The sequence below is a fragment of the Maylandia zebra genome, linkage group LG19 (genome assembly GCF_041146795.1).
Source record: "Maylandia zebra isolate NMK-2024a linkage group LG19, Mzebra_GT3a, whole genome shotgun sequence".
NCBI classification, from domain to species: Eukaryota; Metazoa; Chordata; class Actinopteri; order Cichliformes; family Cichlidae; genus Maylandia; species Maylandia zebra.
The window spans coordinates 21,746,369-21,759,934 of record NC_135185.1 but is presented as its reverse complement, the minus strand read 5'-3'; positions in this window follow the sequence as shown (position 1 = coordinate 21,759,934).

The window sequence follows — 13,566 nt, the reverse complement described above, 5'->3', positions numbered from 1 at the left end:
CTGTTCCCTTTATACTTTCCTTTTTCCACCATCAAATCAAATGCCATTTTAATACAAGCCAGTAGGCAGGTCATGTTTTTGAGTGTAAGCTGGCTTCTGCAGGACACAGACAGTACTCCTGCATAATATTTAAAAAAACAAAGAAGATTTTTCCTATTCATGGCTTTCAATCCACTTATTGTGGTTTCACCCCACTTGCTACTATATGCAACAATACAGATGGTGCACTTACAGAGCACTTTTGCCTGGCTAATTTTGCAACATGGACGCTCTGCAGGAGAAACTCATTATACAGTGTGTGTGTGTCTGTGTGTGTACATGGACATGGACATGATATCTCTTTTCTTTGAAATCTCTCTCTCCACTAACATGCTAGCCATTACTAAACAATGTGTGGTATACAGTAGGTAAGTATTCAGATGGAAGGTCTGTGCTCTAAAACCCATAACTGAGAACTATTTGCCAATACACCAAAAAAGACAAAAATAAACACAGAAAGCAGAACATCTTATAACCATGTGCTGCATAATCACAAGGGTGCCTGAGTGTAAGATATGGTTTATGGTAGACATGTAGTGGCACAGTGATTAAAATGCAAAGCACCAGAAATTCAGCTAACTGTAGTAAAGTGAAAACAATGTAGACCTTTGTATGATACAGCACAATTTATGCAAAGCCTTTTTTGTTCACCTTCAAAGAGCACAACCTGAAACAATGTTACTTTTGTTTGTGTCCGCATTTCGTCTCTCCTCATCTGCCACTACTCAGCACTACGCAAAATGTTAAAATGATTACAGACATTTCTCAAAGATAATTCATGCAGTTAGGCACATGGCTTATTTTATGCATCGCCACGCTGAAATAACGTCTCAGATTAGAAACAAAACCTGCTTAAAATGCCAATTACAATTAAAACAAGACTAAATGTGCAATAATTTATATATGATATTGCTATAATTTGTCAGTCTATAAAGAAGGTTACAATTTAAGAGATATGCCAAGTATTTAATCATTCCAGGCCTTCATTTTTTTCAAATGAGAAAATTTGTTGTTTTACTTCTACTTGTTTTTTCTTAATAGAAACAGTTTTAAACTTGATGGAGCCAAGGACCTGGAGAAAATATTCCAAATGATCCAAATGTTCAAAGGCCCCCCTCTTAAATAAACAATAACCAATAATTTTACTAGAATTTTAAGATGCCATGAGAATAATTTGTTTACTCAACTTTCTTTTACTCTAAATACTTTGGATGTGACATGATGCATCATGTTTATCCTAGAATTTCTAGTTCCTAAATATAACATAAGTGGGAAATTTGGACATATAATTATTGTTTTGTCATTCTTAATAGTGGTTTAAATTTTAACTTTATAAAATTACATCATAGTTTTTAAATTTTTAGCAAATTATTTTTTCACATCCCTTGCTTGGGCTCTACTGTCCCAGTACTAGTATTGAATATTTTTTCATATATTTTGCAGTAGACCTAATCAGATTAATTAAAGATAATCGTTATCAAGAAGAAATAACAAATGCTTTCTGTTATGAATGAAAAGCTGCTTTTAAAAGCAACAAATGCTTTAAGTGAATATTTTAAACCAAAAAGCAAATATACCAACAAATCTCAAAGGTTTTGCACAGCCTCTGATTTAGTTGCAGCTCCTCCCAGGCATGTCCTCAAAGAGGAGAGCAGCGTTTGAGAGATGAATGCAAAATGGGACAGAGGGCAAGGGAGGAGGTTGAACTTGGAGTGTGGTTTTGATGTGTATGTGTGATATACCTTTACAGGACCAACACTTTTTTTATTAACATTTTTCAGAGAGCTGAGAACTTCCTCAAACTGGAGGATGTTGCAATAAATTAGATGGTGTTGGGGAGTGAGCATGGCGAATCATGGCAGAATCTTTTTGTGTAGCTCTCTTATGATGTCATGATTCACTGCTTTAGATCTAAAAATCTTAATAAGTTGAAGTTTAGAAGGAAGTAAATATAAACCGAGGCATTGTTGTCTCTCTGGTATGGGCAAAGTAATGTGTGTGTTTCACCATGTGTGTGTTTGTACTCCACAGGGTGAGGTTTAAGCTGGACTCCAGAGAGGTGAAGTGCCTTCGATCCCTGGGAGTGGAACGCATTTCCTTTTGTTGCCCTCCAATTTTTGACTGGCTTGCCCCAGCACATGAGGATGATGGGGCTGTTCCTATTATCTAACTTCCCAGACCCCTCCTTCCACCTCACCCCCACCCTACCCTGCTCTGCCTGTTCCCAAAGCGACTGGCATTCCTGGGGGCCACCAGTGAAGCAGCTTTTAGAGGGAAGGCCCGCTGGCTCCTGGGTGGCCTCTTGTGCACAGGCTCCAAGGGGAGGAGACAATGTCTTATTAATTGACTGGGTGTCTTGGGCAGAGTGCAGGAATTTGCAGAAGGGGGATCGATGGAGGGGCGGGATGACTGAGGAAGATTCACAGTCCACCAGCAGAGATTCATTGACCTCTGTTTCAGATTTATGTCCGTTTGATTTACACTGCGGTGAGGAGGACAAGATAGGAGGCAATGCGGAGGTGGCTGCACTGCAGTAACACAGAAACTATTTTTTAAAATGACTTTTAAGTCAATAACTTTTAAGTTCTGCAATATTAAAACTTTCCAATTTGGCTGCAATTAGATATTTTTCAAAAAGTCTTAGAGTCCAACCTAATTTCACAACATAGACAATATTTCTGAGATGTATAATACACTAATTTTAGTTTATTTGGACCAAAATAACACATTTTTCTTCTCAAAAAAATTGACATATCCGTTTTCATTTAATCCTAGTGTACTTCTACTTTCCTGCACATTTTATTTCAAGTTTAGCCTGACTTTATTTCATTCAATATTACATCAGTTTTATAAAGCAGCTCCAAATACAGGATGACAACACTACTTCCTGTTAATGCAGTTCACTTTGGTTATTTGTCCCTTCTTCCCCAGTGGCTATTGGTTAAATACATGATGTTCAACTTCATTCACCATAAAGATTTGTTTGGCGTTACCTTTAGGCTTTTTAAAAAAAAAAATTAGATGAATTTGAGTATGGTGGCATAGTTTTCTGTTGACGCTAAGGTGCTGAAAAATGTCAAACATCAATGTCAAACAAAGATCGTTCTGCATATGACTTGTGGGTTTGTGCAAGTTTGATGGAGTGGGACAGGACAGGGAGGGGTTGTTTGGGGTGGGGGTGGTGAGGGGGCTGGGATGGGGATGAACCATCTCCCCATGTGGTCTCCCCCCACGTGTCCTCACCCTAATTCTGTTACATGTGTCCCCCATTAGCACTAATGGAGCAGCCATTGTCCCCCCGTTGTGTGCTGTTGCACCCTCGGCCCAGTCACCTTGAGTCAGTAAACTCAGCTCTGTCATGTTTGGACTGCTTCCCACAGCCAGAGGTCTCCATGACGACTGTGGACTCCACTCACTCACACACGCACTGGCTCACACACACTTCATTTTGTATGCATTAAAATGTAAAAATACATTTGCTGCTTTTGAAAGAGCTGACGCCTTAAAACACAATCTAAGATGCATGATGCATGCATGATGATGTTTAGTAAATGACAAATATTAATGACCCTTTCAGTACATTATTTGGTTTGTGTTACATCAACACTGTTGTGTAAAGTCCAAAAACTTTGTGACACTGCTTTAAAAATATTTATGTGTTATTAATAAAGTGTAGAATTTGCTTTGTAGATAAAAAGTGCCTTTATTATCACTTTTATGCTTTAATTTAAACAAAAGTTTCTGCACAAAAATTTGTTAGACCTAAAATGTCCCTAAAATGTTAATTTCTTTATTTTTTTTAAAAAAATCTTTCTCTTCAAATGTGCAGAAAACACAGATGTTTCCCACACTTCTTGTAGAAAGATAGACAGTTGGATGGGTAAAGTGAGCGGAGACGAGTGCGCATGTAGACATCTTGCTTGGTACATTTTCAGGTGACCTGGCCCCCATGCTGCATCCATCATGTAGAGACTGATTGAGCTGACCTTCAGGCCTGCCCTACCGACCCCTGGGCTTCCTGTTCTTTGTCAGCCTCTCACAATACCACTGGTATCACACAGACAGGGGAGGTCTGAGAACCGACCAGGGGAGTCCACCCAGGCCACGCTGGGGATGCGGGGGGTAGTGATGGGGTGGGGGCAGGAGTGGAGAGGGTCTTTGGGGAGGGAGCTGAGAACCCCCTTTTCAATTTCACCCGGTCTTTCCAAATTAGAGAAAAGGCAGAGAGTGGTGTCCTCTGTCACCCTGCCACACAGGGACCTTTAAAAAGCAGCCTCAGTGGTTTTTCAAGTGAGGTGTCTTCTCAAGAGACAAAAAAAGAGGAGAAGAATAAGTGGGCGAAGAATTTAATTGTGGCCCTGTGTGAGGACTGGCAGGAGGATGGCCACTCTAGGTTTGTAAAGGATTCAGGCAGTTTGCTTGTCCTTCCTCTGTGCCTCTCTTTGGACCCATGTATTCTGAGGGGCCTTAAGAAGATGATCTTTCTCAGGTGACTCTTATTAACAGTGATGGAAGACATACATTTAGTGAGGTGAGTTCCTGTATGGCAGGGTGACACTACAAGCCCTGAAATTAAATTCTTACTTAGGTAGAGGAGAATGCAGCAAAAGCATAAATGGTTCTGAAAGTGTGTATTCCAAGAGTCCATGGGGTTTTGGGGTTGACTTTTTCTGTAAAATATTTTGTTACTTTACCTCTTTTGGGATTGACCTGTTATAGTATCTAAATGAAGCTGATCAAGACATCTGAAAATTGACAAGGAATCCAATTAAATATTACTTTTTGGGAGAGTGCCAACAAGGCAAAAAAAGTTGGGGACCCAATCACACATTAAGACCTTTGGCCTTCCTGGGCTAAGATCTGCTTTTTAAACAACTACCATACACAAAAGCCTTGCTTGTACATGTGTAAAAACTGCCAGGTCAAGGTGAGAATGAAAACTCTGCACACAGCACAGTGTAGGTGAATTCTGCACAATGGGAGACTTCTGCTATGATAAGCTTGCTCTTCTTATGTAAAATTTCAATGTCAAATGTAAAAAGGAAAGGTCCTACAGTCAATAGGTGTAGCGGAATTTTAAAAAACGGATCAGTACTGGAGTACTACAGTACTGTGTAAAAGTCTCAAGTTGCCCCTTATTTCTTTGTATTTTGCTAGGAAAAAGGGAAATAGAGGCAATTTAGAGACATACATGGATCTATAGCATTGAACTCAAAAGCAGAGTTTGTACAGTTCTAACCAGCTTCAAAGTCAATATTTGGTATGACCATCTTTATTCTTCTACACAGCCTGAACTCCCTTAGGCGAGCTTTCTTGTAATTCCTTTAAGTAGCCTTCAGGAATAGTTCTCCAGGTATCTTGAAGGACAATCAAAGCTCTTCTTTGGATGTTGGCTGCCTTTTGTTCAATTCTCGGTCAAGACGATCCCACACTACTTCAATAATGGGTGATCGTGGCTCAAAGACTTGGCAGTTCATCTTGGAACCAGAAGGTCGCCGGTTCGATCCCCGGCTCGGACAGTCTCGATCGTTGTGTCCTTGGGCACGACACTTCACCTACCGCCTACTGGTGATGGCCAGAGGGGCCGATGGTGTGATATGGCAGCCTCGCTTCTGTCAGCCTGCCACAGGGTGGCTGTGGCTACAACTATAGCTTGCATTCACACCAGGATGTGAGAGTGAATAAATAGTGGAATTGTACAGCACTTTAAGGGCCCTGAAAAGCGCTATATAAAGGCAATCCATTATTACTATTAATGTTGACGTCTGGCTCTGGGGAGCACAATCCTTGACTCATGGTGTTCCATTGTGTGTTTTTCTATCCAGGTATGCTTTTACCGCATTGCCAGTTTGTCATGCCAGTGTCATGCCATGCTAAAAAATGTAGCCGTTACCAATAAGATGGTTTCCAGATGATAAACTCTTATTTTGGACATATAAAGCAAACAGACCAGTATATACACATATACACAGATACCTGCATATACATGTACACATACGTACACATATTTGCTCAAACAAAATAAACAAAGTCTCGGTGACTTGGAATAATCCCTACCCCACAGTCAACACTCTACAGACTTACCATATTCATCCTTATCCCCAGTTCCCTTTAGCACTATAATCTATAATAGATATCATTTAGATATAAATTAGCATAATTATATATACTAGCAGTCATCAGTTTCATTAATTTCATATTCTATATTGCATGGTGGATCAAAATCTCTCTGTTTCTCTTACTTAAACATGGCTTCTTGACAGCCACCCTTCCACTAAGACTATTCGTGAACAATAGATCATTTGTCTGAAAGTGATCAGGAACACGGACTGGTCTGAAAATGATTGAAAAAGCAGCCATGTTTTAAAAAAAATTTTTTGAAAGACCTTCAGAAAGCTTGGAGAAGTATTGCTCAAGATAAAAAATAACAAGACAATTTAGCTCCTAGGAAGAAAAATATGCACAAGATATGGCACATAGTTACTGCTCATTAAGAGCAACATAGAGAACCAACTGCTCGGGCTGAAAAGGATCCAGATAAATTTTAAAAAGAGTATGCTTCTATTTTTTTATTTATTTTTTAATTTTTTAGCAGCGTTCACAACACCACCTTTAGGTTTCTCTCTGGTTTATTTATGCTTATACATTCATGTTCATGTGTGCGTTCCAGTTCTTAGTCATGAGGATACATGAAGTGCTGTCTAAAGTACCTACTGGTTACCATGACAATACTTCTTCAGAGAGGTTTGGGACAATCACCTACCTGTATTCCTTGTATTCCTTCAATGTACAAGTGATCTTAATATGAGTTGTCCTTGCGTCCCAAGATACATGACTGTGCGAATAAATTGTGTTAATCGATTCTGGATTCACAAAGGTCCATTCATTACATGGTCAAAGTAAATACTTATTACCTCCACGCATGCTCTTTCAACACACAATATGTACAACATCCTTGTAATGGTTAATTTATATGAATAAAATCAATAACGCTGCATTGAGCGACCCTGAAGATCCTGGGTAAAAGAAATGCTATGTGAGTTGTCATGAAAAAGAGGGACTAAGAATATCTTAATGACCATCGGGGGAGGGGCGGGGGGGGGGGGGGGGGCAACAACTCATAATAGTGAAACACAGAAATTTTAAATAAATACCAATTTATGATCATAAATAAAACCCTATATGACACATATTTTATTTTCTGTTCTATATCACTGTGTAAATATGTATTTTTTTTAGTTTTACTTATACTTACACTGGTTAACCCATCAAAGCTTAAATTCTGTTATAGAAACCTGAAGTTTCACTTTGGTTTGTAAAATGCTTGCCACAGAAGGGAGTGCAATTTGTTTGATTTGGCAGAATTTCATCCCTAATGCCCTTCTTGATGCAAACACAGAGAGGTTTTGTGTATCCAGCTCAGGTTGAACCAGCAACCTTGGACTTGCTAAGCAAACATGTAAGCCATTACACTATGTAACAATTTGTAACAATCACCCATAGTTTTGCAACGGCTATGTCAGTAGAGCCTGTAATTAATGCCTTGTCATTAAGTCATGAATGTTAGTATCGCATCCTAATACTTATATTGTGTTTTTAAAAATGATCTAATTATTGTTGATGTTATTGGTAGCAGCTTTTAGTTGTCATTATTTCATACAAGCTGTAGATGATTACAAAGAAATACCTGAAGAGAGAGAGAAAAAAGCTGGAAGTTGTTAGACTTAAGACATTACAGCTGAAATGGTGAAATATGATTCTGGAAAAGCCTGATGATTTTTTTCCCAAATGAGAATGAAAATCCTCATGAAAAATGAAAATGTATTTTTTTGTAAAATGACTCAGGTGCGGTGGTTAGCACTGTTGCCGCACAGCAAGAAGGTCCTGAGTTCAATTCCATCATCAGGCCGGGGTCTTTCTGTGTGGAGTTTGCATGTTCTCCCCGTGTTTGCGTGGGTTCCCTCCGGGTACTCCGGCTTCCTCCCACCATCCAAAGACATGCAGCTTGTGGGGATAGGTTAATTGGATAATCCAAATTGCCACTAGGAGTGAATGAGAGTGCGAATGGTTGTCTGTCCCTGTGTGTTGGCCCTGCGACAGACTGGCGACCTGTCCAGGGTGTACCCCACCTCTCGCCCTACGACAGCTGGGATAGGCTCCAGCGCCCCCCGCGACCCTGAAAAGGATAAGCGGAAGCGAATGGATGGATGGATGGACTCAGTTATTGCTGTGGGACTATGATTTGTATGATACAATGTGGAAACTAAGGTTTATTGTTTTCTTAAAGATAGAAAGAAATTATTGATGAGAGACTCCACCTAGTAATAGAAGGTAGCAGAAAAAAGGCTAACACCAACCTTTGCATGACCTTTAATTGCAAACAAATTGATGTTATGGTGCATAAAGAAACCTTATAAATCTTTTAAATGTACCCCTTTGAATCACTACTGCATTTCGATTCCTGTTACCTACCTTCATCAAGAATAACATGAAATGTTAAAGCTAACAGTGTAGCCACTATGACCTACTGTCAGCTGCTCCCTGTCCCTCAGAGTCCTGGAAGCACCTGGTCAGGATGTGGTCTTCTATGTCTCAGCCCAGACTGCAGACCTATGGCCCAGCACACTGAAGCTCCACTTCTTTTTCTTCAAATTCATTTGCATTGCTAATGCACAGGAGACAGCTGTCATCTTGCTGCGACCATGATCAATCCAAAGCCAGGGGGAAAAGGTGGAGGGAAGGAGAAAAAAAGATAAATAAAACTGCCGGATAAATAGGTTGGCCTATTATCTTCTGGCCTTGCATGGGTGCCGGTCCTTGAGAGAATGAATTTCAATGAAAGTCTCTTTTCACTGGGGGGAAGAAGAAAGAGAATAAAATACCGGGGGGAAAATGCCTAGAGAAACAATTGGAAGCAGAAAATTAAAAGAGGGTTGAAGGAAAGCAAACAAGTTTTGTTTTCAGCTCCCTTGTTGAAAGTACTCTCCATAAAACAATGGAAAACATTATAAAGTAAGGTGATTCATCCTGAGCATGTATCCATGTGAGGGCTCTTCATTCAGCATGTAGACATGTCTTTTCTTGAGAACACATATACCTGATTACTCAGTTTTCTTTTTTTGTGTGTGTGTGTGTGTGCGTTTTTTTTTTTTTTTTAGATTTCCTGAAAGTCTGTCTGGTCAGGATTGTTTACAGCAGTCTGGTACAGCAACATCAGTGTTGTATTTTTTCCCTTGAAGTAAATGAAATGCCCTTGTATCAATAGGTCTTTCATTCAAACCCTGTATTTTCTATTTGTGATGTAGCTGACAGTTATAGCTTGTGATGGAGCCATGTGGAGGCTGATTTTTATTTTCATAATGTTTTTTCAGTTTCTAGTATTAAAGAGGGAAAACATACTCGAAGAATATTCCTGGTGTTTCACTGAAGTTACAGGTAAACACTGATGAAAAGTCATTTAGGTACAAGTAGTACACTTCACTGAAAAATGTTAGAGTGTCATCTTTTTACATACTAAAGAATTTTACCTGATTACACATTATTTATTTAGAAAGACTAATAATAAGAAATAGTGTGGTAATAATGGTGTACTAAGGTGGAAACAAGAAGGTAATAATATGGAGATAGCGGGTTATTACCAATTAATTACCAAAGTAATAGTCTAGTACTAACAAATAAATATTGGCACCAACTTTGTCACAACAATGGTTTTAGCCATGTACTATTACACTAACATTTTCATAATTTTGTAATAAAGAGCCATAGAGGGACAACAATGTGGCTAAACCAATCAATAGTGTTAGTGTAGTATTATAAACTAGTATTAATATAGTAATAGCTGTATAGTAGTAGTAGTATAGTAATTAATAATTAATTTACAAAAGGCATATACTGACTTTCAAGTGATAGTAACCTCATAATAATAAGGCAATACTGATTCATGATTGAACACATTTAACATAATATCATATATTTTATCATATTGTACTACAGTAATAAATGCTATCTTATGTTGCCAACATCCTTCTTTGGAGGTAAACGGTGTAAATATTATGTTTAACTTGGTATTTCCGTATTAATAGCGCCCAGTTTCCACCTTATTACACAACTATTATCACCTTATTACCAAGCTGCAATCAAAAGTACAACTAAAAACACATACAAGAGAAAACAATGGCATGTCATTGACTTGGGTATTAATAATACGGCAAAGTGCTACTGGAATTTTGGGGGGGGGGGGGGGGGGGCATTTTTCCAAAAATTTGATTTTTTGAAACGTAAGGTATATTAAAGTGTGAAATGTAATGCTTGACTAACAGACTACTTTGCTGTAATCCTTTTTATCTGTGATCATTGCAAATAAGAAGAGCTCTGATTCAAAAGCCTTCTTGAGTTTGTGCCTCAATTTGTTCATTTATTTGTTTATTTAGAGGATATTGGAAACAGCCGCTTAGTGTGTTAGGTAAACCCAGCCAAAGCTAATGCAGTCTAAAAAAAAAGCCTTCCTTCAATAAATCCATCCTTCATGAAGCTTATATTTGGGATTGATGCTGTATCCACCTTTTTTGTGTCAGCAAAACCAAAAATGATGTCCTCGAAAATGTTCATATAGTTGAATCAACAGCCCTCAAAGGAACTTTTAAGACAATCTAAGGTTAATTAAGCCTTAATTAAGGTTGTAGGACTCCTGTATTAGACTGCAGAAGTTTAAGCTGAACTGGGTAGGGATAGCTTTTTCTTTTTATTGCTACTATTGCATACAATATCTCGTAATAAATGCTGCACTAATTAGTTATCCTGAAGGAGCAATACTGGAAGTGTAAGATTTAAACAAAGTAGCCAGACAGAAGCCTTTAATTTGGAGACCACATGATGACAATGGAGGTAAGTGAAGACACAAGAAGCTATTACTTTTCCTTCACTGCCTTCACTTTCTCTGCTAATAATGTTTGCCTAAGCGGGACTGAGGGAAATGAGGTGGAAAACTCGGAGTGTACTTGTGTGTTTGTGTGTGTGTGTGTGTGTGTGTGTGTGTGTGTGTGTGTGTGTGTGTGTGTGTGAGTTGGGGGTGGATCTATTTCTGTGTGTGGGGTGGGTTTGGTGTGAGGAGGGAATCAATTGATTCCTGCTAAAGGAGTAGCAACAATGTTTCATCTTAAGATGTCATCTCTCTCTATCTCCCTTGCGCTTTCGCACCCCCAACCCACACACACACACACACACACACACACACACACACACACACACACACACACACACACACACACACACACACACACAAGCCTGTTGATGTCAGGAGCAGCAGCAGTAATCCCTGTTCTAGGCCGCCCAGATCATTATAGACTCTGATCTGCAGTCCCTGAAAGAGGGAATTAGCTGGGAACACAATCCCAGCGACCTTTGTGACACAGGGACAAAGCCTCAGCTGCCGGGGGTCCACATCCCTAAATCAGCCCATATGGCTCAGACAAAACTGTTACAATGGTCGCTACAAAGGAAGCACAGTGGGAGGGTTGGCCGGACTGCCTCCCTGTATACGTGTTCCCGCAATATCTGTCAGTATGTCTGTGTTTGCTCATTAATATGTTGATCTTGATTGTGGATTATCAAACGGACAATTTGTGCTGTAGGAACTCCCCTTCAAGTAGCGTAAGAGGTGTAAGAGGTTTTCCTCCTACTTCTGTCGTGAATAAGAGCATCATGCAGGATTTGAGACAGTGTGTGTATTTGTATTTGTATCTTTGTGAGGAACTACTTCAGATAAGCAAATTTTGTGACCTTTGTTTTTCGCCACTTTGCAACACACATCCAAATGTGTAATTTGTGGTTGATACTCTGGTTCAACTTGAGAGTTAAGAAGTTCCTATGTCACAGAGCATCCTCACAGAGATGAAAGTGCAGGCGTTTTTGTGTGCTCCTCCTTTAGAGCATGTTTCCTATATGTAAGCCTTTCCTCTGCCCTTATGTGAGCTGATAGGCTTCCTAAGAGCCCCCCTGGTGAGTTCATGCTCGGCAGCTCTTTGTATTTTCGGTGATTGGGAAGAACCCCCTTCTTTTAGAATACACACAAGCGCTCTCCCACTCTGCTTCTCTCTGTCTCACACATACACACACATATTTCTTGCATCACCTCGGATTTTTTTCTTAATCCTCAAAACTTTTGGCTGTAGTTTGAGAGGTTTGGAGACCTTTCGAGAGAAAAAAGAGCAGGATCACTCCCCAGACTGCCCTCCTTCTCCAGCTCTCCCCTGTCACAAAGGCAAATAAGGCAGTGCCCATTCAGTTTCACACTGGAGGGTATACTCTACTCTACTAGGTGAAAGTCCACTTTTATTTCATATGTGTGCTTTTTCACTCTTTATACTAGCCTACTATATACTGGCCAAAGGTTGTTATGGATTTTCTTTCTTTCTTTTTTGATTTGTTGGGTACTGCAGTTTTAACATAGAAATTTATTATGTGTTTGTGTTCACTGTTTTGAAAATGTATGTATTTGGATGCTTTGGACATGTTTGCTCACATCACAACTATCCTATTTTGTCAGAAACTAATAATGGAGGAGCAAGTAAACAAGGTTTATGCACACCGCATGTCTTCATTTTGGCTCAGATGCAAAATTTTATAGAAATTGTGCTTAGTTTCCCTCCATTTTTCTGTTAGCTATCGTCTGACGGGTGGAATATTACAGGATAACAGCTCTTATAATCTGTCATTGCTGGACTATTGCCGTCAATATGATGAGCCTTGCTCGTTTTTGGATGTTTTGAACACACTCTCAACTATTCAGACTTTCACAAAGGCAGCAGCAAACTGGAAATGTACCTTGAAGTGATGTTCACTCAATTTAATCTATTCAGGAATTTAAGAGTGAAATCATTTCATACTTTCATACTAGCCTAACATTTGTTGCTTTGAGCTATTTCAGAGGCAGCGCTAATAACAAAGGTCATCAATAATAGTGAATTGCATGCTTTGTCTCGCAATGAATCCAATTCACAAAAAGTGGGGAGTACTTAGTGCTGCTAGATGGTTATGAGGCTCCCGTTTTCACCTATCAGAACAAGATATTTCTCTAATGGTCCTTGCTGATTTGAAGTGGTCCACTTTTTGCTCCTATGGCACACTTCATCAGATATTTAAAACACTGGAAATTATTACACAAAGCTGCTATTGAAGCTGAGAATATGAACGCTGAGGTACCATGTGCTTCCGCATGACCTGTTTTCCAGGCGTGGGTCCTGTTAACGTGTGTCATGGTCCATGTTGAGTCAGTAGTGTTACAGCAGAGGTGCATTTTCTCTTGGGGCCATATTCTCTCTTTCTCTCTTCTCTCCACTCTCTTCTCCACTCTTCACCCTCTCCAATTAGGGGAGCTCCAGCTGTGTACCAGTCAGGATCAGAGGCTCGTTCTATTAGCCAAATCCATTTGTGTAGCAATTGAATCACTCCCCAATCTTCTCTTTTCATCCCCCGGCCCCCACACCCCAAATACACATCCATACACCCATGCTTTCATGAGTGCCCCTT